The sequence below is a fragment of the Gossypium arboreum genome, chromosome 7 (genome assembly GCF_025698485.1).
Source record: "Gossypium arboreum isolate Shixiya-1 chromosome 7, ASM2569848v2, whole genome shotgun sequence".
Taxonomy (NCBI): domain Eukaryota; kingdom Viridiplantae; phylum Streptophyta; class Magnoliopsida; order Malvales; family Malvaceae; genus Gossypium; species Gossypium arboreum.
In genome coordinates this window covers 32,353,911-32,380,348 of record NC_069076.1, presented here as the reverse complement: position 1 = coordinate 32,380,348, position 26,438 = coordinate 32,353,911, and positions in this window count along the sequence as shown.

The window sequence follows — 26,438 nt, the reverse complement described above, 5'->3', positions numbered from 1 at the left end:
TTAATAGGTAAAAATACCTAATAGTCATAAGTACATGTTAGAGTGAGAATTTGATGTTTCCATAGAAGGAAAAATGATCAGCATGTCAAAAACATAAGAAAATAGGCTGAAGTTTAATTTACGAGCTTTGGGGCAAAAGTGTAAATATGCAAAAGTTTAGGGGCAAATCGTAATTTTTCCAAAATATGATTTTGGGTCAATTTAAATAATGTGAGTCCTAATTAGACTATATTTTAAATGATAGAGCAAGGAAAACTGAAATTGGGCTAAAATGGAAAAATACCAAGTTGTGGACGAAATGGTAAAAGTAGCCATTTTCGCATACGAGGTAAGTTCATGTGTAAATAATGTAGCATAATTGTTATTTTTAAGTTATTGATGTTAATTATATGATATGCTGATTTTTTTATCGTGAAATTTTATGCTTTGTGGTTAATGTTGAGTAATATGCAAATTATGTTTACTACTTGATAAATATGAATTGCTACCGAGTATCGGCCCGATATTCCATGGAAGACGGCAATGTGAGATCGAGGAAAAAGCCCGCTTGAACCTTAGGAATAGATTAGGATACAAGTTACATGTCACTAGGATGGTTGAGCATCCGAACTCGTTGAGTTGAGTCCGAGTTCACTTATGGATGCGAATGTCCGAACTCGTTGAGTTGAGTCCGAGTTCGTGAAATGTAACTAGGCATCCGAACTCGTTGAGTTGAGTCCGAGTTCACTTATGGATGCGAACGCCTGAGCTTGTTGAGTTGAGTCCGAGTTCACTTAGGGGCAGGTTACATGATTTCTTGATTACATATGAGGCACTTATGTGCAAATTATCTGTGTATCCGAGTTGTATTCCGATGTGTTCAACGGGTGAAATTTCTAGTGAAATGAAAGAACACTTAAGATGCAAACGACGTTTTGGTAAGTGTTGTGAAATGGACACTTTGGGCAGGTATGTTCTTAACCCTCGGGTTGATAATAGATACAACAACAATAAGGTAGTAAGATGATGAATGATGTTTAGAAATATGATATATGTTTTGGTGATACCAAGCTAAAGTTGTTTGGTGTATTTGTATTGTTATGTTACTTGTTATTTACATATAAACTTACTAAGCATTTATGCTTACTCCCTCCTCTTTATTTACTGTAGTTTTGAACAAGCTAGTACGGGAATCGGGACGGGTCGAAGGTTTGGTCACACTATCCAAAGGACTTTCATCTGGGTAAATGGCTTGTAAAACTTAAGTATGGCATGTATAGCAATATATTTATTTTGTGTAAATAATTTTATGATATGGCCATGATTGGTTGAGAAAATGTTAGATATTGATAAGTCATGCTGATGGTTAAATTTAGATCATGTTTGATATCATGGAAGTTTAATAGGTTATCTAGTTCATAACAACTCATGAAAAGATGAAATTTGCCTTAAAACAGAATATTGCTGCAGCAATGACATGAATTTGAAAAATCACTAAAAATAGTATAAATGGAATTAAATGATGAGCAAGTTATGACATTGAAGCTTAACGAGTCTATTTTCATATGCATAAAAAGAAACATGCATATAAATTATACTTTATGAGATATTTGAAACCTTGTGAAACAGGGCCAGAGTGATTTCTGGATCCTCTATTCTAACTTTAACAATTTATAATAAATTGTAAAAAAATAATTAGAAGTCATTATTTATATGTAAAGATTCCTTATTTAGTATAGTTTTAATAGAAACAAACCTCATAGTCATTTAAATTTTGTATAGAGAGATATCTGGTTCGTAATACACAGATGTCAGAGCAGTCAAACCCTGAAATAGGGGAGACTTTAACTAATAAATTGTACTAATTGGCCAAACCAAAAATTCTAGAAAACAATTATTAAATAGATATATGAGTCTATATTTAGGGAAAATTTACGGATCTTGATTTTGAGTTTCGTAACTCGAGATATGATTTTTCTTGTAACTGTGACGCTAGTAGCTAGAAAGCTGTGAATGTAGAAACAAAAGATTTGAAGTTCTTAATTTGATAAATTATGTTCGGTAACTCTTCAAGATCAACTCCAGCGACGGTTTCGGGCATGGGGGCATTACATTTAGTGGTATCAGAGCAGGTTTAGTCGATTCTCGGACTAACCTAGCATGTGTAAAAGTTTAGCTATACACGCCACTGATCTGTGATAGTGTGATGTCTTCCGACACGTATGAGTACCGTCTTATTTGGATAGGGTGCTCTCCAACCGAGCTGCGCTGACCATGTTCAATGTTATGTGAAGGTATTTGAGTAAAGTTATGATTATGATAAGTCTCGATTCAGAAAAGTATGAATAAAAGTTTATGATACATATGTGATAATATGTGAGATGAAAGTTCATGTTGTGATAAATATCCATATTTGCTTAATGCTCATACGATGTAGTGTATGTGGCTTACTTGATAAGATGAACGGAATAAATAGAAAGTAGTAGAGGTATGAATAAAGGTCATAATATCATGATACGAATGAAAATGTCCTTGTCTTGATTGGACGTTGAATGTTGATGAATGTTAATGATATACAATTTTTATGAGATAAAGGATTATAATGAAATGAACTTATCTATGTTAAATTGTTGGACTGAATTATATGATTGTAATGATATGTACATGATGATGCACGAAATGAAAGTTGTGATTGTGATGCAAATATCTATGTTTGTTTGGCCTTATATGATGTCATGAGCATGAATTAATTTAATTAAATGAATGGATAAGTAAAGCTATCTAGAAAACATAGAATGTATGCATAAGTATATTGTCTAAATGGGACAATAGGAAAATTGGTGTAAGCCAACATGAATGAATAACATGATTTTGATGATGTTGCTATGATGATGGGAGTTGTAATATCCTGATTTTGGGCCTAGTCGGAATAGTGGTTTCGTGACCACAAAATCTGAGATATAAATAATTATTTTATGATTATTTTAAGGTCTATGATATGATTGCATGATTGTGTGAAAATTTCGTGAACAAATTTTATGCATAAAGTGCTTAATTTGAAATTTGGGACTAAATTGAATAAATTTCAAAACTTGTGTTCTAGAAGTATTTTGCATAAAATTGAATTAGATTATTAATTAGAGGTCCTTAAAGAGTAATTTTACCAATTTCTAAGTCTATGGACAAAATTGGACATGGATGGAATTTTGGAAAGTTTAGTAGTAAGGGCATTTTGGTCATTTAGGGTAAAATGAATTAAAATACAAAATTAAAAGCCAATTTTGCTCATCTTCAACCCCATGGACGAATATAGCAAGGAGAAACCATGGCTAGGGTTTTCAAGCTTCCAAGCTCGATTGTAAGTCCGTTCTAGCCTCGCTTTTTAATGATTTTTACGTTTTTGGAGTCCCTAGCTCGATTTAGCTTATGCTAGCAATAATTTAACCTAGGGTTTATATTTGGAAAAATACCCATAGGTGAAATTTGTGTATTTTGGTGTTTTATGATAGAATATGAGGTTTTAAATTATGTTAGACAACTTGTGCTACTCGGTTTTAAGTGAAAACGAGCAAAAGGGCTTAATCGGTAAAAATACCTAATAGTCATAAGTACATGTTAGAGTGAGAATTTGATGTTGCCATAGAAGGAAAAATGATCAGTATGTCATAAAACATAAGAAAATAGGCTGAATTTTAATTTACGAGCTTTGGGGCAAAAGTGTAAATATGCAAAAGTTTAGGGGCAAAATTGTAATTTTTCCAAAATATGATTTTGGGTCAATTTGAATAATGTGAGTCCTAATTAGACTATATTTTAAATGATAGAGCAAGGAAAACTGAAATTCGGGCTAAAATGGGGAAAATACCAAGTTGTGGACGAAATGGTAAAATAGCCATTTTAGCATACGAGGTAAGTTCATGTGTAAATAATGTAGCATAATTGTTATTTTTAAGTTATTGATATTAATTATGTGTTATGCTGAATTTTATTATGAAATGTATGCTTTGTGGTTAATTTCAAATAATATGTTAATTATGTGAACTACTTGTTAAATATAATTGTTACCGAGTATTGATTTGGCATTCTACGGAAGACGGCAAGGATAAGTGTTCGAGGAAAAGCCCGTTTGAACCTTAGGAATAGATTAGGATACAAGTGACATGTCACTAGGATGGTTGAGCATCCGAACTCGTTGAGTTGAGTCCGAGTTCACTTATGGATGCGAATGTCCGAACTCGTTGAGTTGAGTCCGAGTTCGTGAGATGTAACTAGGCATCCGAACTCGTTGAGTTGAGTCCGAGTTCACTTATGGATGCGAACGCCCGAGCTCGTTGAGTTGAGTCCGAGTTCGCTTATGGGCGGGTTACATGATTGCTTGATTGCATATATGGCACTTATGTGCAAGTTATCCATGTATCCGAATTATATTCGATGTGTTCAACGGGTAAAGTTCTACTCAAATGGAGGAATACTCAAGATGAAAGGGACGATTGGTAAGTGTTGTGAAATGGATACTTTGAACAGGTATGTACTTAACCCTCGGGTTGAAAATTCGATATAACAACAATATGGTAAGATGATAAATGAAAAGGTGATATGAATGTCTTGGTGATGATTATGCAAATGATGTTTTATGTTTGCTTATATGGTTATGTTACTTGCTATTTGCATGTGAGCTTACTAAGCATTTATGCTTACTCCTCCTTTTCATTCCTTGTAGTGTTGACAAGCCAGCTCGGAAATCGGAAACGGTCGGAGGCACGCCACACTATCCGTATACCATCTTGGCATAATGGCTTGTATATTTTGAGTATGGCATGTATAGCATTATAATCATTTTGTATATATGGTCTTATGATATGGTTATTGAGTGGTATGGAAATAGAAATGCTTGGTAATGATTAGCCATTGGAATGGCTAATCATGATCATATTTGGTATTATGTATGTCAAATTGCTAGCTAATCCATGGAAACCATGAAATAGGTAAAATTTACCATAAAATAGATTCAGACAGCAGCAGTGACGTGAGTTTAAAAATCACTAAAAATAGTAGAAATGGAATTAAATAATTAATAAGTTATGGAATCGAAGTTTGATGAGTCTATTTTCATATGGAATAAGCGAAACAGGTATATGAGCTATATTTTATGAGATGTTTAAATTTTTGTGAAACAGGGCCAGAGCGATTTCTGGATCCCCTGTTCTGAATTTGGAAATTCACCATAAATTTTACAAAGATAATTAGAAGTCATGCTTTATATGTACAGATTCCTTATTGAGTCTAGTTTTATTAGAGATAAACGGCATAGTCATTGAAGCTCTGTACAGGGAGATATCTGATTCGTAATACACAGAGGTCAGAGTAGTTGAACCCTGAAACAGGGGAGACTTTAACTAATAAACTGTACTAATTGGCCCAACAAAAAATTCTAGAAAAAAATTAGTAGATATATATATGAGTCTAGTTTCAGGAAAAATTTACGGAATCGGATTTCGAGTTTCGTAACTCGAGATATGATTTTTAAAGCGACTGTGATGCAGTTAGCCAGCTTGTCTGGAAATTTTAAAATGAATTGTATGAGCTGTTTAATTAATGAATTAAGTCCGTTAACACCTCGTGTTCAACTCCGGCAACGGTCTCGGGTACGGGGTGTTACAGGAGTTGTGTCATATGTGTATGTATAAGAAAGTTGAGTCAGAGGTCCTACAACCCCTCCCCCTTACCAAAGTGGTACTTATAATGGAATTTCATGAGATTTGTATTGAATAAGTTTTCAGTTGAGAACCCAAAGAGTTCAGTGATAGAATAATTATAAGTATGATCAGAGATTGAAAATGAGCTGATAAGTAAAGTCAGAGCCAGTAAAGTATCGGATTGACGTAAAGATTATTGGAGTTATGCACTGTCCCAGTTAGAAAAGGAATTCTCCTTGGTAAATTGAATTACTCAGGTGCAAGGTCGAGAAAAGTGTAAATCGAAATTTATTCAGAACTGGCCTTCTTTAGTGAATGGTTTAATATGAAATTTGTGACGGGAGAACTAGTTGGGGAAATGATAATTGAAATGTGAACTATCCGAGTGTGATGATTATGACCGGACAGATTTAGCGATCTCTTTTGAGATGTTCTATGTGTTTACCCGTTCTCAGAAATATTTCTATGGCTATTGATCTTCTGAAGAAATTCTTGTTATATGGGAATGTCTTTTAATCCTGGTGTTGGATGAAAGCATTGGTAATCTAACTGGTTTATAATTTATATTGCTCTATTTCATCGAGTATTCTATTTCATTTCATCTGATAAGAATTGATGAGAGAATACATATGATATTATGATTCTGTTTCTTCTACTTGATGCTTCATCTGATATATATGTATGGGAAGATATATTGATCTTGTTATATTTGATTTCAGTAGGATTAAATGATGTTTTCTTTTGGACTTTCTTTCTTTGAAGAATTATCGGGGTATTCTATATTTTCTCTATGAGTTTGGTTTTCGATTCTCCGGCATAGTATCGTATCTTGGGTTTCTTTATTCTGGATTTCTTTATTCTAGATTTCTCTATCTTGGATTTCTTTATTCGGTTTCCTTGTTATCTTTGTTCCATAATTTGTCAATTATGACTCGTGTTCGAAGTGCGTTCTTCAGCTCGTGATAATCATGTCAAATATGACTATACTTCTAATTTGATCTTGGTGATGTGGTGATTTTAGTATTGGGATTTGTTCTAATTTCTGTGTAAGGATTTGACATCAGTAAAGGCATAGGTGATAAAAGCGCGAGTTTCAGTCGGTATGGTGAATTATTTATTTGAAAGATTTCATGTGACAATTATGTCAGGATTATTTTTCTCAAGTCTGATAATAGAATTTCATTTTGTACAGATAAAAGAGTAAATAGTCTGAACGAGAAGTGTATATTTATTAGAAAGAGTTGGATATTAGTTAAAGTCACTACGAATGATAAGGTTTTCGTCTTGTGAAAGCTGAAAAGTTTATTACATGTTGATGAGTTCGGATAGATGAGAATATTGGTAACCAAGCGTCGAACTAGACTAGTCTACATTAAGTAAAGACTTCCTGACTTTCAGTAATGTACTGTTGTATGAATTGTGATGTGTTTCAAGACAGTGAGGTAATGTGATAGTTTAGAGCATTTGATGTTACATAAAATCTGAGTTGTTAAAGAGGTTAAAGTCGAGCATTGGGATCTATCAAAATTATCCTTTCCAGTGTTGATACTGAGATGGAAATGAGAAGGATCATTCTTGAGGCCATATCAGAATTATTTCCATGGCAGAAAGAGGAAAATGTGATGTATCCTATTGTTAAATGTTTGGCGAGATCTATAAATCATATCGGTATTGAATGAATTCCTACTCATCAGATTCATGGAATTTCAGGTCTTTTTGATTGTTGAATTTCTTGGAATTCTAGTCTCCATTAACCAAATTGAGATCTGGTTTTATGTCAAGATGACAAGGGAAACGGAGCAGGGTTGAAAATTTAAGAACAATTAAGAGATGAGCTCGTAAACTTTCAGAATATATGAGAAATTAATGAGATATATTGGAGGCACCGCTTTGAGTGAAAGTTCTTCAGACCGAATATGAAATTGAGGAATCTAAGTGAAGACCACTTTTACGGTAAGATTTTTGGGACGAAAATCCCCAAAGGGGAGAGTTGTAATATCTTGATTTTGGGCCTAGTCGAATAGTGGTTTCGTGACCACAAAATCCGAGATAGAAATAATTATTTTATGATTATTTTGAGGTCTATGATATGATTGCATGATTGTGTGAAAATTTCGTGTGACAGCCCAAAATTGACCCTAGTCGGAATGTTGTTTCGGGACCACAAAACCGAGGCATAAAAATAATTTAAAATTTATTTTGATGCCTATAATATGTGTATGCTCATGTATGACATTTTTTGATGATTGATTTAGTGTTATAAAGGTGAATTTCACTAGAAAGGACTTAGTAGTGAACTTTGAAAGTACGATAGGAAATGTGTGATGACTAATTAAAGCATGCATGCAAAACAATGGACTTGCATGTCAAATTCCCCTTTTATAGGTGGTGGCCGGCCATGACCAAGAATATGGGCTAAACATGTCATGAAACATGTTTTGTTGGGCATTAGGGAGAAATAATAAACAAATAAGCATGGGTAAGAAAAGAATGAAAAAAAAATGTGTGTGTGAGTGTGGTATCTCCCCATTCTTGTGAGTTGTAAAGGAAGAAAGAAAAAATTTGTTCATCCTTTCTTTGAGCCAAAACTAAGGGGGAAGAAGAGATTTTTGCTTCATTTTATTTGTTTAGAAGAGATCTAGAAGGAGATTTGGCTAAACTTGCACCAAGATTAAGGTATGTATGAGGTTGGGTCATGAGATTCATGCATGTTTTAGTTGCCAACTTGATGTTCATGTTAGCCATGGTTCAAATCCTTGTTATGCCATGGAAGTGGTATTTGGTCAAAGTTGATATTGTGATAAAGCCATTGCATGCTAAGTGTGAAGCTTGATGATGATGCATGCAATGATGGATTGTCTACTCTTAAAATTTCTTTGTAGCCATCTTGAGTAAGACTTTGAGTTTTCTTTTTGTTTAACCATGATTGAAGTTGAAAGGGGCATGATTGTGATGTATTCGGCCATGATGTATTCATGAGCATGGTTCATGCTTCTTGCATGTTGATTAAAATTTGTGTTTTGGATGGCTATGGACACCTTGAAATTCGGCCATGCACATATATGTATATATATGTTTGCACATGATGTTTTGGTTATGAAGTAAGTGATGAATATGTTTGTTTAAAGAAGAAGATGTTGAAGAATGTTTGTGAAATTGCAAGTACATTCGGCCTAGTACACATATGAGTGCTTGATGCTATATTATAAGTTTTGAGCTACAATATGCAAAGCATTAACTAGTAAAATGCATGCTGTTTTTGTGTGGTGTTAAGTGTATAATTGGCCTCAAATTGGACATGTATGTTCGGCCTTAGGTAGCCGATTGATGGCCTTAGCTTTTCCTTGATGCTTGAATGAATTGTATTGAATTGCTTGATGTAGTATAAAATGTGCATGACCATTGTGTACTCAAGCTAAAGGGTGGCCATATGACCATTTAAACTCCTTGTCATATTCGCCATAAGCTAGCATAATGAGGTATTAATAAATTAAATTTGTTTGAATTAGCTCAAGAGCTTAGAGGGCCACAATTGGACAAGGGAAGGAAAAGTGATCGAATAGCCGTAAAAGCCGTTCGACAACATCCGAAGTAAGTCCTCAAGAAGTGACCCTACTTGAATTATGTGAAATGAAATATGGATGTGTATTGATTATTGATTTATGTGTGTATGAGCATTTGAATGATACGGGCTAAGTCCCGGCGATTATGCTAGTGATTATATTTGTGTTTGAGCCTTAGTAATGTGAAAATGAAATATGAATGTCTAATGATTATTGATGTATGTGTGCATGAGCAATTGAATGATATCCGGCTAAGTCCGAAGATGTTATTGCTGGAAATTATATCCGGGTTAAGACCAAGGCAATTGTGCTAGCGGCTACATCCGGCTAAGACCAAGGCATTCGTGCGAGTCGTTCTATCTGGGCTAAGACCCGAAGGCATTCGTGCACGTGGTTATATCTGGTTGTATTCAAGAAGCTTGGGCTGGAGGTGAGTGTTGGTTGCTGTAATGAATTCAATCGACGCTCGAAAAGCCCAAAGAATAAGGTATGTCTATACGTGCATTGGAAAGTCGACATGTTTGAGCAACATTCGCTCGATCGACTAACGAATTTCAGCTATTGAATTGGTTGATACCTTGTGAAAGTATATAATGATGAAGTGTGAAGTAAGAATGATTATGTGAATGTGTATTAATGAAATGATGCATTTGGCCATGTTAATGTATTGCTTTAATTAAAGCTGATTTTTTTCCTTGAGACTTACTAAGCATAAAAATGCTTACCCCGTTGCTTTGGCTCTCTGTTTTATAGATTTTGCTCGATAGCAATCGGATTCGGGATCATTAAAGTCGAAGTCATCCACACTATCAAAGCCTCCATTTTGGTATAAATTTTTGGTCGAACTTTGAAATGGCATGTATAGGACTACCCCTTGTCGGTTTAAATATGTTGTGATGTATATGTGTACGGCCATGCGAAAATGGCTCGTAAAAGCGAAGTACGAACTTAGACTATTTGCGGTTTGTATATATATATATGGTGTCATGATGTGATTATGGATTGGAAATGGGAGTGTTGGTCACATGATCAGCCATTGGTATGGTTAAAATGATCATATGGGAACCTATGTATGGCAAGACTAGTTGGTTCATGGAGTCTACAAAATAGGTAAGACCTACCTTAAAAACAGATGCTGCCAGCTGCAGTGACGTGAATGTGAAAAATCACCAAAATTTGTAGGAATGGTATTAAATAGTGAATAAGCTATGTAAATGAACCTTGATGAGTCTACTTTCATATGGAAGAAACGAAACGGTCATAGGAGTTACACGTTAAGAGATATTAAAGCTATGGTGAGACAGGGCCAGGACGGTTTCTGGGTCCCCTGTCGCAACTTTAAAAATTTACTATAAATTATCCAGAAAGAATTAGGAGTCATGCCTTATATGTGCAGATTCCATTTTGAGTCTAGTTTCATTAGAAACAAACGGTACCAGTATTAAAGCCCTGTACAGAGAGATATTCAAGTTGTAACGCGCGAAGGTCAGAGCAGTCGATCCCTGTAACATGAGTGACTTTAACTAATAAACTGTACCAATTGGCCCGACCAAAACTTCTAGAAATAAATCCATGGATGGATATATGAGTCTAAATTCAGGGAAAATTTACGAAACCAGTTTCCGAGTTTTGAAACTTGAGATATGATTTTTAAGGTGACAGTGACGCAGTTTTCCACCCTGACTGGAAATGTCAATTTGGTGGGCGAAATATGTGGATTTGGTTTGTTAACCCCTCGTGTCCGACACCGGCAATGGTCTCGGGTTCGGGGTGTTACATTTCATGAAGAAATTTTATGCATAAAGTGCTTAAATTGAAATTCGGGACTAAATCGAATAATTTGCAAAACTTGCATTCTAGAAGTTTCTAGTATGAAATTGTTTTGAAATATTAATTAGGAGGTCTTAAATAGAAATTTTACCAATTTCTAAGTCTATGGACAAAAATTGGACATGGATGGAATTTTGGAAAGTTTAGTAGTAAGGGCATTTTGGTCATTTAGGGTAAAATGAATTAAAATACAAAATTAAAAGCCAATTTTGCTCATCTTCAACCCCATGGCGAATATAGCAAGGAGAAACCATGGCTAGGGTTTTCAAGCTTCCAAGCTCGATTGTAAGTCCATTCTAGCCTCGCTTTTAATGATTTTTACGTTTTTGGAGTCCAGTAGCTCGATTAAGCTTATGCTAGCAATAATTCAACCTAGGGTTCATATTTGGAAAAATACCCATAGGTGAAATTTGTGTATTTTGGTGTTTTATGATAGAATATGAGGTTTTAAATTATGTTAGACAACTTGTGCTACTCGGTTTTAAGCGAAAACCAGCAAAAGGGCTTAATAGGTAAAAATACCTAATAGTCATAAGTACATGTTAGATTGAGAATTTGATGTTTCCATAGAAGGGAAAAATGATCAGCATGTCATAAAACATAAGAAAATAGGCTGAAGTTTAATTTACGAGCTTTGGGGCAAAAGTGTAAATATGCAAAAGTTTAGGGGCAAAAATGTAATTTTGCCAAAATATGATTTTGGGTCAATTTGAATAATGTGAGTCCTAATTAGACTATATTTTAAATGATAGAACAAGGAAAACTGAAATTCGGGCTAAAATGGAAAAATACCAAGTTGTGGACGAAATGGTAAAAGTAGCAATTTTAGCATACGAGGTAAGTTCATGTGTAAATAATGTAGCATAATTGTTATTTTTAAGTTATTGATGTTAATTATATGATATGCTGATTTTTTTATCGTGAAATATTATGCTTTGTGGTTAATGTTAAGTAATATGCAAATTATGTTTACTACTTGATAAATATGAATTGCTACCGAGTATCGATTCGATATTCCATGGAAGACGGCAATGTGAGATCGAGGAAAAAGCCCGCTTGAACCTTAGGAATAGATTAGGATACAAGTGACATGTCACTAGGATGGTTGAGCATCCGAACTCGTTGAGTTGAGTCTGAGTTCACTTATGGATGCGAATGTCCGAACTCGTTGAGTTGAGTCCGAGTTCGTGAAATGTAACTAGGCATCCGAACTCGTTGAGTTGAGTCCGAGTTCACTTATGGATGCGAACGCCCGAGCTCGTTGAGTTGAGTCCGAGTTCACTTAGGGGCGGGTTACATGATTTCTTGATTACATATGAGGCACTTATGTGCAAATTATCCGTATCCGAGTTGTATTCGATGTGTTCAACGGGTGAAATTTCTAGTGAAATGAAAGAACACTTAAGATGCAAGCGACGTTTTGGTAAGTGTTGTGAAATGGACACTTTGGACAGGTATGTTCTTAACCCTCGGGTTGATAATAGATACAACAACAATAAGGTAGTAAGATGATGAATGATGTTTAGAAATATGATATATGTTTTGGTGATACCAAGCTAAAGTTGTTTGGTATATTTGTATTGTTATGTTATTTGTTATTTACATATGAACTTACTAAGCATTTATACTTACTCCCTCCTCTTTATTTACTGTAGTTTTGAACAAGCTAGCTCGGGAATCGGGACGGGTCAAAGGTTCGATCACACTATCCAAAGGACTTTCATCTGGGTAAATGGCTTGTAAAACTTAAGTATGGCATGTATAGCAATATATTTATTTTGTGTAAATAATTTTATGATATGGCCATGATTGGTTGAGAAAATGTTTGATATTGATAAGTCATGGTGATGGTTAAATTTAGATCATGTTTGATATCATGGAAGTTTAATAGGTTATCTAGTTCATAACAACTCATGAAAAGATGAAATTTGCCTTAAAACAGAATATTGCTGCAACAATGACATGAATTTGAAAAATCACTAAAAATAGTATAAATGGAATTAAATGATGAGAATGTTATGAAATTGAAGCTTAATGAGTCTATTTTCATATGGATAAAAAAATGCATATAAATTATACTTTATGAGATATTTGAAACATTGTGAAACAGGGCGAGTGATTTCTGGATCCTCTATTCGACTTTAAAATTTATAATAAATTGTAAACAAATAATTATAAGTCCTTATTTATATGTACAGATTCCTTATTTAGTCTAGTTTTAATATAAAGAAACCTCATAGTCATTTAAATTCTGTATAGAGAGATATCTGGTTTGTAATACACAGATGTCAGAGCATTCGAACCCTGAAACAGGGGAGACTTTAACTAATAAACTGTACTAATTGGCCCAACCAAAAATTATAGAAAAAAATTATTAAATAGATATATGAGTTTGGATTTAGGGAAAATTTACGGATCTTGATTTCGAGTTTTGTAACTCGAGATATGATTTTTTTTGTAACTGTGACGCTAGTAGCTAGAAAGCTGTGAATGTAGAAACAAAAGATTTGAAGTTCTTAATTTGATAAATTATGTTCGGTAACTCCTCAAGCTCGACTCCGGCAACGGTTTTGGGCGTGGGGACGTTACAGAAGGTGTGGTACACCGAGTCTCCGTGCCGATCCTGTAAGTTCTCTCTGAAAACTATATTTTGATTTTGATTGAAACTGCCATAGGTAGGATTACTGAAACTACTTTAGGTAGTAGACTGCACTGAAATACCTTATTTAGGGTAAACTAGAAAACTGTAGTAAGAAGGTGATATGCAAAAAAGAACTCTGTATTACTACTGCTTTCCATAAAACATTCGTTAATAAACAACTGGAACTATAAATTGATCTGCATAAAACTGTTAATTCAAGATAAAACACAATTAGATAATGAGCACCAGAGGTACTGGTCTCTTGACCGTGCCGCTGGGGACGACGCGTTGTTCCAAGCTATGTTGCGAATTTTGGATAGGGTCGCTAGACCCAATACTGAATCTGAGGGCCAAGGGTCAGTTACAGAACGACTCCAGTCCAATGTAGTTGAGCTCTTCAGGGAGAGTGTAACTGGTGTCGCCCCTAACATGGCTAAGTATTGGATTGACGTATTGTCCTAGTCTACCAATAAATTATATTGAAGACACTCAAGTTAAATGTTGTAGTGTTTTGGAACTAGAGTGTGCAGCAGGAGCGGAGTGGTGTAGTCTGTGTTACGCAATTAATCTATTAGTTGGAAATTTCAGAGATGAACTTTCTTTAAAGAGGGATGAATTGTAACGCCCCAAATTTTGGGCCTAGAAGTATTAGGTCTTAAGCATGGGAACAGTTAGGAGGCTACACATAAATGTTTAGTTGTGCAAGAAAGTGACACAACTGTGTATCTATTTCAGTGACTAAGTGTTCTGGGAAGTGTCTGAGAAGTCTTGGGTTCAAGCCTGGGCAAGTGCAAAAAGTTTTGTTTTTAAAGGAATAAGCACTGTCTCTAGGCAGTAGGCTTTTAACAAAATATGGGAAAAACATGACAGAAAAGGCCTACTGGTCTAGGGGCCAAGTGGTGTGTTATCTATGCCAGAGGATTGAGGTTCGAATCCTGGTGAGCGCAGTGGAGTGTTTTATTTTGCTGCTGTACCATGGGAGTGCTGTGGTTTGACCGAAATACTAAAGTGGTTGAGGGGAATTTGAATTGAGTTGTTGAGGGATTAGTTTGAGTGATTTGAGGAGAGATTTAAGGAGGAAAATAAGGGATGTTAAAGGAGTGGGAGTGTTGTGTCGAATTGGGACTTTAGGTACTCAAAGAATTTGGCTTTCGGGGGAAGAATTGAGTTGTACAAATCATTATTGTTTTCTGTCACTCTTTTGGTTCATTTTCCTTTAGAGGCGACCACTGCATTTGGGACCGATTGTTGTTTAGAGACCATTTGATTTTTCTTATTTTGGTCTATTCTAAATTTACTTTTCCCTAAGTTCTTTGGGTAGCTGATTACTCCCTATTCCATTTTCTCTCTCAATTCTTCCCATTTCATTCACCTTGCTAATTGACCAATTGCTTCTTGTGCTCTTTCCCCCTCTTCATCTTAGTTTGTTGTAGCCAAATACCCCTTTCTCTTCTCTCTCTATTCCTTCGACTTTTATCAAGAGTCCTTTCTTGCATTGTTAAAACCGAATACCTTCTTCTTTTCCCCTCTCCTACTTTAGGTTTGTCTCTTAAAGGGGGGATTGGCTTTTGTGTTTTTCTATTTCCTTTGGCCGAATATTTGGTCTTTCCATGCTCCCTCTTCTGTCGACTTTTCTTCTCCTAGCAGTTGGCTCTATCCAACGCGAGTTGCTTTTGGTTGGTAAGTAGTGCGCTAAGGGTAGAAGTTATGTCTCAAGCGTTGTAAGTAGTGTTGTTACTTATTCAATAGATTAGCTTATTAAGTCTCGAATGTATTGCAGGATATATTTGAAGGGGTTTGTGGTTTGTCGCTCATAATGGATTAAGTGTGCGATCTTTCATTGATCAACCACGACAAGTGACTAGAATCTCTTTGATAAGAGTTATAACAAAAATAATTATTAATCTTGTTATTAAAAAGGGACTGATGGCAGGTTGTGTTTGAATTTAGGGTTGGAGCGCCTGTAGTTTATTTGCGCGTGTTCGCAATCAGGTGTGTAACAACACTTCCATAATCGTAAATAGACAAAAGCCGAAATAGGTGAGCATTGACACTGCATAAGCATACGCTCACTCATGTGGTAGTCCGTATGCCTAAATGTAGGCGTTAGATCGTAGAGGCCACCATGAGCGATTTTATGAGCTTAGGTCGTTTTAGGCCACGTGTGACAGCCCTAATGTGACCCTAGTCGGGAAGTGGTTTCGGGGCCACAAAACCGAGTCATAAAAATAATTAGCTGTCATATTTGATGCTTATTATATGTATATATGCATGTGTGAAAATTTTATATGTGAATTTTGTTTAATTGTAGGTGAATTTTAGTAAATAGAACTTATGTGAGAAAATTTAGAAATGTGCTAGGCAAATGTAAAGTGGCCTATTAATGCATGTTATAGAAATGGTGGGTTTGCATGTCAAATTGCCCAATATTTGAGCTAGTGGCCGGCCATGCTATGGGGCATAGCATATTTTAAGCATGGTGTGCTAATGTGGTATGTAGGAAACAATAAAATAAAAAGCTAGTAATAAAGAAATGGAAAAAGGAAAATGATGAAAACAAAGAAAAAAAAATGTCCATCCTTTTTCATTCTTCTTGACCGAAATTCAAAAGGAAAGAAAGGAGGAAATGTTGAAGAGATTCGGCCATGCTTGTAGCTAGGTTAAGGTAAGTTTGATGTTGTTCCATGAGATTCATGCATATTTTTTATGTTAGTTTGAGTTCTACCTAGCCCATGGTTTAAATCTTGCTATGTGATGAAGATGATACTCGGCCATGGGTGTTGTTTTCTTGGTTGGTGTTTGTTTTATGCTAAATCTAGATGAACAATAGGGGTTGTCATTTAGGTTAAGATCAAAGAAATTAATCTTGTTAAAACTTTGAACTAATAATGCCCATATGTGTGATAGCCGAACATAGACTTTGTTTAAAGTCTTGGTCAAAGGCTGGTTAAGTGTTTTGGAAATGATTAAGCTAGGTGTTTGATCTTTTTGGTTCGGCATAGTACATAAAATGTTGCTAGATGGAGGAAAATTGACCCGACAAGATGTGTGCTAAGGCGAATATAATTTTGTATATTAATGAGTAATGCATGTGTTGAATTGATGGAATGGAGAGGATGCTTTAATAGTGCATATGTTAATGAGTAATGCATGTGTTCAATTATTTTCACACTTCTACCACACATTTTACAACTTTTGCAAAATGGTCCCCACAAGGGTTATTCATGAAAATCGCATAGGAAAAAATGTTTAACACATATTCATCTTCCATGTTCCTCCATAATCCATCAAAATTCAAGTGACTCATGCATGGGTAAATTTTTAAACATGAACCTTAGCATGAAATATGTGTAGAAATGGAGAGAGCAAGCTATCGGGATTTCAAAAATACAAAGAACATTAAAATCGGGGCTTGGGAGCACTTAATATTGAGCTTGGAAAGCTTGAAGACCCTAACTATGGTGACAAGAGAATTTTGGGAGCATGAAGAAGAAGAATGGTTGATTTTGGCTTGATTTTTCCATTTTATTTCATTAAAAAGCCAAATGACCAAAATGCCCTCATTCCCTTTCTTTAAAATTTCATCCATGCAAGGCCATTTTTGTCCAAAAATTTAGAAATTGGGAAAATTACTCTCCAAGACCTTCTAATTCATAATCCAAAGCAATCTCATACAAAGTGCTTCTAGAATTCAAGTTTTGCAACTTATTCAATTTAGTCCCTAATTTCCAATTGAACACCTTACTCAAATAATTTCTTCATGAAACTTTAACACATGCATATACTCATATTCTAGGCCTCATAATAACCATAAAATAAATATTTTGATGTCGAATTTATGGTCCCACCATTATTCCAACTAGGCCCTATTTTGGGATGTTACATTACGAGTCCTCGAGCTCTATGAGAGACAGGGAAAAGAAAGGGGTAAGTTTTGCAATAAATTCAATGTGCATAGAATGGCTTCCCTATCACTTACACCCAATCAATGAGTTAGTCACATAACAATGCACTATGAAAGTTATCTTAGATGAGCTCATCATTCAACATCTCATTTGTATATATATGTCACATTAATCTCATTGAGTTTCGATGAAATCTTAATGGAATATAATTTTACCGTCAATTCATACAATGATCATTTCAGATATGCACTCCTACGAACCTCACATCTTATGGCGGGATTACCAGTCCAAGCTAAATCCCCCATTTTATAAACTCATAAGGTGATGTCGGGATTACCAGTCCAGGCTAAATCCCTTATAACGACAAACACATTTATTGAGCTCGGATCTGAATTACAAGTCTAGGCTAAATAAAGATCTTAATCGGATTACCCGTCTACGCTAAACCCTAAATGCACACATATTCTTTGGGGAGGATCGACCATTCAAATGAACACCCGTTCGGGCTAGATCGTTCTATAAATGGGATCAACAGATTACTCGTCTAGGCTAAATCCTTTTTGTAACACATGCAGGACCTCATTACACATGTCAATCATGGTTTATCCATCGAATTCCCTTTTTAACCTCAACGAAGACACTTATCACAATTCATACTTAAACATGCATTTCATAGAATTTCATGTTATTAATAATTGCAATCATCATGCGTTCATAAATCATATAATTAGGCGCATTGAGTGTTTACTTTAAGTTATCCGAACTTACCTGGTATTCGTTTCAGTGTCATGTTTCAGTTATTCCGAAACCTTTCATTTTCCTCGATCGACCTCCGAAATTTATTCCTCGGGGTCTATAACAATAAAAATAGATCATTAACACTCCACATTATACATTTCAAGTATAAATATCACCCCGGCCCAAATGACCATTTTGCCCCTAACCTTTCACATTTTTACGATTTAGTCCCTAGGCTCGTATAATGAAACGCATGCAATTTCTACCTTACTCAAGCCTAGCCGAACACTTTTTTTGTGTTATGGTAGCCCATATTTTTCATTATTTTCACATTTCTACCACACATTTTACAACTTTTGCAAAAAGGTCCCTTTAGGGGTTTTTCATGAAAATCACCTAGGAAAAGTTGTTTAACACACCTCAAACTTTCATATTCCTCCATAAAACATCAAAATACAAGTAACTCATGCATGGGTAGATTTTTAAACACGAACCCTAGCATGAAATATGGGTAGAAATGGAGAGAGTAAGCTACCGAGATCTCAAAATTACAAAGAACATTAAAAACGGGGCTTGGGAGCACTTACTAATGAGCTTGAAAAGCTTGGAAACCCTAGCTATGGTGGCTTAGGAATTTCAGCTGGATAAGAGTGAAGAATGGCTAATTTTTGCCTCCTTTTTCTCATTTTATTTTATTAATATGCCAAATGACCAAAATGCCCTTAAGCCCTTTCTTTGAAATTTCATCCATGTAAGCAACTTAGAAATTGGGCAAATTGCTCCCCAAGAAATTCTATTTTATAATCTAAAGCAATTTCATGCAAATTGCTTCTAGAATCCAAGTTTTACAATTTATTCAATTTAGTCCCTAATTTTCCAATTGGGCACTTACTCAAAGAATTTCTTCATGAAATTTCAAAACATGCACATTCTCATATTCTAGGCCTCACAATAATTATAAAATAAATATTTTGATGTTAGATTTGTGGTTTCGAAACTACTATTCCTACTAGGCCCTATTTTAGGATGTTATATTTCTCCCCATTAGGGGCTTTCGTCCTCGAAAGTTTTACGATGGAACAGATTCAGATATTGGCTTCTCAATGTTTCTTCTGGTTCCCATGTAGCGTCGTCTACACCATGTCGATGCCATAAAACTTTCACTAAAGCCACATCTTTATTCCTTAGCTGTTTAACCTCACGAGTAAATATCTTAACTGGTTCCTCTCCATAGGTCATGTCCGATCGAATTTCAATCTCAGTCGGTGAAATCACGTGAGAGGGGTCTGATCGGTATCGCCTTAACATAGATACGTGGATCATATCGTGAATCTTTTCCAGTTCAAGTGGCAATGCCAAGCGATAGGCTAATGGTCCAACTCTTTCAATGATCTCGTATGGTCCGATAAATCGCGGACTCAGTTTGCCTTTCCGGCCAAAACTCAACACTTTTTTCCATGGTGACACTTTCAAGAATACTCTATCTCCAACTTGAAACTCAATTTTCTTTCTTTTCAGATCAGCATATGACTTTTGCCTATCCGATGCCGCTTTCAAACAGTCTCGTATCACTTTAACTTTCTCTTCAGTTTCTTTAATGCAATCAACTCCATGAATCTAGTTTTCCTTAAGTTCTGTCCAGTACAACAGAGTTTGGCACTTCCTTCCATACAAGGCCTCATAAGGTGCAATCTTCAAACTCATCTGAAAACTGGCTAATTCTACTAACGACAAATATTTTTCCTAGCTACCCTAAAATTCATGGATGCAGCATCGCAAAATATCCTCAAGAATCTGAATCATCTGCTCAGATTGACCATCTGTCTGAGGGTGAAAAGTTATACTAAAGCTTAACTTTGTACCCAAGGCTTCTTGTAATTTCTTCCAGAATCTCCAAGTGAACCTCGGGTCTCTGTCGAAAATAATCGATAGTGGTACCCCATGCAATCTTACAATCTCAAAATCGTACAAGTCGGCCAATCTATCGAGGGAGTAATCTGTCCTCACCGAAATAAAATGAGCTAACTTTGTCAACTTATTTACTACGACCCATACGACATCTTTCTTCTTCAAAGTCAATGGTAATCCTGTCACAAAATCCATAGTAACTCTGTCCCACTTCCATTCGGGGACCATCACAGGCTGTAGCAAACCTGAAGGCACTTGATGTTCAGCTTTAACTTGTTGACATACTAGGCATTCTAAGACAAATTCAGAAATATCTCTTTTCATGCCGCTCCACCAGTACATTTTCTTCAAATCGTTGTACATCTTGGTACTTCCCAGGTGAATTGAAAAATGGCTGTTATGTGCTTCTTGCAAAATTTTTCGAATAAGTTCATTGTTTTTGGGTACACAAACCCTATCTCTGAACATCAAACACCAATCAGAACCAATCTGAAAATCTGATTCAATACCTAACTCACATTGAGTTCTTTTACCTTGCAAGCCATCAACATTAGTTTGAGCATCATAGATTTCCAGAAGGAATATCGGCCTAGCCTCTAGCTCAGCCAAGACTAAATCATCATCAAGCAATGCCAAACGAGCATCCATGGCTCTTAATGCAAACAAGGATTTTCTGTACAACGCGTCAGCGACCACATTCGCTTTCCCGGGTTATAGTCAATAATCAGTTTGTAATCCTTGATTAACTCTAGCCACCTCCACTGCCTCAAATTTAATTCCTTTTGAGTCATCAAATACTTCAAACTCTTGTGGTTAGTGAATATGCGGCAAGTCTCACCATATAAATAATGCTTCCAAATTTTGAAAGCAAAAACGATGGCAACAAGTTCTAGGTCGTGTGTAGGATAGTTCTTCTCATGCGGTTTCAACTGTCGTGAATCATAGGCTATCACCTTGCCATCTTGCATAAGTACACAACCCAGTCCATTTGAGGATGCGTCATTGTAGACTACAAATTCTTTTCCCTACTCAGCCAATACTAAAATAGGAGCTCAGTTAACAGTGTCTTTAACTTCTCAAAACTTTGTTGACACTTTTCCGTCCATTCAAACTTAACGTTTTTCTATAACAATCTCGTCATCGGAGTTGTTATCATGGAGAATCCTTTCACAAATCTTTGATAGTAACCAGCTAAGCCCAAAAAGTTTCTAACCTCAGTTACATTTTTAGGTGGTTTCCATTCAACGATAGCAGAAATCTTACTTGGATCGACTCGGATGCCTTCACCCGAAACAATATGACCCAAAAATCCAACTTCCTGAAGCCAAAACTCACTCTTGCTAAACTTAGCATACAACTGCTTTTCCCGCAAAGTCTGCAATACAATTCTCAAGTGCTTTACATGTTCTGACTCATCTCTAGAATAAATCAAGATGTCGTCAATGAACAAAATAACAAACTTATCCAAATATGGCTGGAAGATCCTATTCATTAGATCAATGAATACGGCCGGTGCATTCGTTAACCCTAAAGGCATGACGAGAAATTCATAATGACTGTACCTCATTCTAAAATTTGTCTTAGGTACATCCGATTTTTTAACTCGCAGCTAATAATAGCCAGACGTCAAGTCTATCTTAAAGAACATAGTGGCTCCTCTTAACTGATCGAATAAATCCTCGATCCTTGGTAAAGGATACTTATTCTTGTTAGTTACCTTGTTCAGTTGGCAGTAATCTATACATAACCTCATCGAACCATCTTTCTTCCTTACAAATAGAATGGGAGCACCCCATGGTGAAAACCTCGGCCTTACAAAACCTTTATCCATCACCTCCTGCAACTGTTCTTTCAACTCTCTCAGTTCAGTTGGTGCCATCCTATAAGGAGCAATTGAAATAGGAGCTTTCCCTGGCACCAGCTTCATACCAAATTCTATTTCCATTTCAAGAGGTAATCCTGGTAATTCGTATGGAAATACATCCGGGTACTCACATACTATAGGCACAGACTCAATCTTCAACTCTCTTTCCTTACTGTTCAATATAATTGCAAGGTAGGCTTCATACTCTTTTCTCATATATCTCTGAGCAACCATTGCTGTGATCACTACCGGAGGCGTATCCAACTCTCTTGAATCAACCCGTAGAATCTCACCATTCAGGCCTTTCAATTTAATATACTTACTACCACAATTTACAATTACATCATGCAGTGCTAACCAATCCATACCAAGTGTTGCATCAAATTCATCAAATGGTAACAACATAAGATTAACCGAAAAACAATGACCCTCAATCGTCAAAAGACAATTCATACAGACTTTATCAACCATGACTGATCTGTCTAGTGAGTTTGACACTTTAATAATAAATTTCGTAGGCTCAATGAGTATGTTCATTCTAGATTCCAAGCTCATGCAAATGTATGAATGCGTCCACCCTGGGTCAATTAAGGCAATAACATAAGTATCAAAAAGAGAGAAAGTACCCGTGATAACATCAGAAGCAGAAGCTTCCTCTCGAGTACGTATCGCATACATTCTTGTTGGGGCTGAGCCTCTAGTTTTGCAGCATCTTTAGCCGTAACTCGACTACCACTGGCACTTCTAGGATATCTCAGAGGTCTACCTCATGAAATGGGAGTACTCAACTTCGGGGCTACTTCCCCTTCTTTCTCGACTCGCTCTGGGCAGTCCTTGAGAAAGTGGTCAAGACATCCACATCTGAAACATACACCGCTCTTCACTCGGCATTCTCCATAGTGAAATTTTTTGCAACTCTTACACTTCAACTTTTGATCATCTACACTCCCCACACTAGTTACCATCGGGGAGGAAGACTTTTGGCTTCGTTGTTTAGAGCCTCTTGCTTTACCCCATTATCCTACTGATGAAATAGAGACTTCATGTTGGCTCCTTGATTTCTTTATGGGAAACGAGAGTGTTTTACCACTAGACCTCTTGCTCGTGACTCGGGCCTCTCTCTTTGCTTGCTTTCTTTCGTTGTTAAGCTCCTCGACCTTCTTGGCCCGATCAGCCAATACGAAAAATTCCCGTATTTCCAGGATCCCAATCAACAACTTAATTTCCTCATTCAGACCTTCCTCGAAGTGTTTACACATTTCTGACTCGGTTTGGACCCATTTAGTTACGTACTAACTTAGCTTCACGAACTCTCGTTCGTATTCTGCTACAGTCTTGTTCCCTTGTTTGAGTTCTAGGAATTCCTTTCGTTTCAAGTCTAGAAACCGTTGGCTAATGTATTTCTTCCTAAACTCTGTTTGGAAGAAATCCCAAGTGATATTTTCCTTTGGCACTACCGAGGATACAACCTTCAACCAATGATACGCAGTATCTTTCAGAAGGGACACGGCACACTTCAAACACTCCTCTGCACGACAAATCATCTAACACCCGTGTGGTGTTCTCGAGACAAAACTTGGCTCTTTCAGCATCATCATTAACTTTAGCTCTAAATTTCTCAGTCCCATACTTTCTAAGCTTATCAATAGGGGCTTTACCAATTCTTATCGGTGCCATACCTTGTGGTACATCCTCATTAGGTTGGTTAGGGGGTAGGGGAGGGCTTGGCATGTTAGGGCGATTCATCAGGTAATCCCTAAACCATTCATCCATCATATCAAAGAAGGTAGCTCCGGCCTCTTCCTGGCCTTCTGACATAAGCCTTCTACTATTACTAGATGCAGCTCATTGTACGGAAGCTGGAGCATGGCTCTCGGCTCCCTCGAACTCATCTTGTACTTTATTGGAAGACATTTACTATATTCAAAATGATCTAAATAGTCAGGATACATCACTATCAATATTCAAATAATGGCATGTATAGCAAACCTCAATAGTCTCTATGGTAGTCCTAGAACCAACTAAACTGTAGCTCTAATACCACTAAATGTAACACCCCTCACCCATATCCGACTCCGGGATAGGGTTCGAGGCATTACCGGGATCTCACTTTCATAAACATATTAAATCTAGTCACTAAGTTGAGCTCTAATTTAAAATTTTTCAAATATGCATATCCTTTCCCTTAAAAAGGCTTTCAAGACCTAAAACATGCCCTGAGGCGGTGCGGAACAAAACCGGGAACATTTGTTAAACTTTGGGTACCTCGAAAAATTTCTTTCAACTTGAAGTGTTACACGCCCGTGTGACTTGGGACACGCTCGTGCAATCACCCCGAGTCCAAGACTTGAGCATTCTATTAAATTCACACGACCAAGACACATGCCCGTGTGTCTAGCTCGTGTTCATTTAACAGACTTACCATTTTAGATGCAGGGGACACACGACCATGCCACACGCCCACGGGTGTGGTCCGTGTGCCACACACGGCCTAGGCACATGCCCATGTACCCAACCATGTAGACCCTATTAGGTTATTTTCTAAGCCTATGGTCACCCTCTTTTAACACTTATACTTAATGAATATTAAAAACAAAGTAAAACATAATTGTGCTCTCAAAAATGATCTTTGCGAAAACTCATTGCATGGAAACCTCATATCATTGGTTTCATGCTTGCTAGGTTATTTCCCATCTTGTATTTATGTGTTGTCATACCACTTTAATATATTTAAGATTGGCTCGTTCTTATGACTCATTGTCAATTGGAATTTAACCATCGCACATGATTATAAACTTGCATGGAAGTTTTGTAGATCACAGCCTACTTTAAAACAAGTCGATCTCTATGGCCATAAACAAAAAGATAGATTTATCTTTACAAGCCTTCATTTGGCATATCAAATGACATATGTAACAAAATACTCAAAAGACCTATACATGCCATTGAACAATTTAGAAATGTCTTTATACCAAAGCTAGTCTATTTGATAGTATGCTGACTCTCCAACTGTCTTCCAATCTTTACGAGTCCTCGAGCTCTGTGAGAGACAGGGAAAAAATAGGGGTAAGCATTTTCATGCTTACTAAGCTCGAATAACCGCTAAGTAAACTTAACTAATAATTAGCATGAAATCAAATTGGGCAATAAATTTAATGAGCATAGGATGGCTTCCCTATCACTTACACCCAATCAATGAGTTAGTCACATAACAATGCACTATGAAAGTTATCTTAGATGAGCTCATCATTCAACATCTCATTTGTATATATATGTCACATTAATCTCGTTGAGTTTCTAGGAAATCTCGATGGAATATTCATTTACTGTCAATTCGTACAATGGTCATTTCAGATATGCACTCCTGCGAACCTCACATCTTATGGCGGGATTACTAGTCCAGGCTAAATCCCCCATTTTATGAACTCATAAGGCGATGTCGAGATTACCAGTCCAGGCTAAATCCCTTATAATGACAAACGCCTTTATTGAGCTCGGATCTAAATTACAAGTCCAGGCTATATTCAAATTTTAATTGGATTACCCGTCCGAGCTAAATCCATAATACACACATATTCTTTGGGAGGCTCGACAATTCAAAGGAACACCCGTCCAGGCTAGATCCTTCTATAAATGAGATCAACAGATTACGCATCTGGGCTAAATCCTTTCTGCAACACATGCAGGACCTCATTACACTTGTCAACCATGGTTTATCCATTGAATTCCCTTTTTAACCTCAACCGAGACACTTATCACAATTCATACTTAAACATGCATTTCATAGAATTCATATTATTAATAAATGCAATAATCATGCATTCATAAATCATATAATTAGGCGCATTGAATGTTTACTTTAAGTTATCCGAACTTACCTGATATTCCTTTAGGTGTCGTGTTTCGGTTATTCCGAAACCTTTCGTTTTCCTCGATCGATCTCTGAAATTTGTTCCTTGGGGTCTATAACAATAAAAATTGATCATTAACACTCCACATTATACATTTCAAGTCTAAATTCTACCCTCGGTCCAAATGACCGTTTTGCCCTTAGCCTTTCACATTTTCACAATTTAGTCCCTAGGCTCGTATAATGAAACGCATGCAATTTCTACCTTACTCAAGCCAAGCCGAACACTTTTCCCTCTTATGGTAGCCCATATATTCCATTATTTTCACATTTCTACCACACATTTTACAAATTTTGTAAAAAGGTCCCTTTAGGGGTTTTTCATGAAAATAACCTAGGAAAAGTTGTTTAACATACCTCAAACTTTTATATTCATCCATAAAACATCAAAATACAAGTAACTC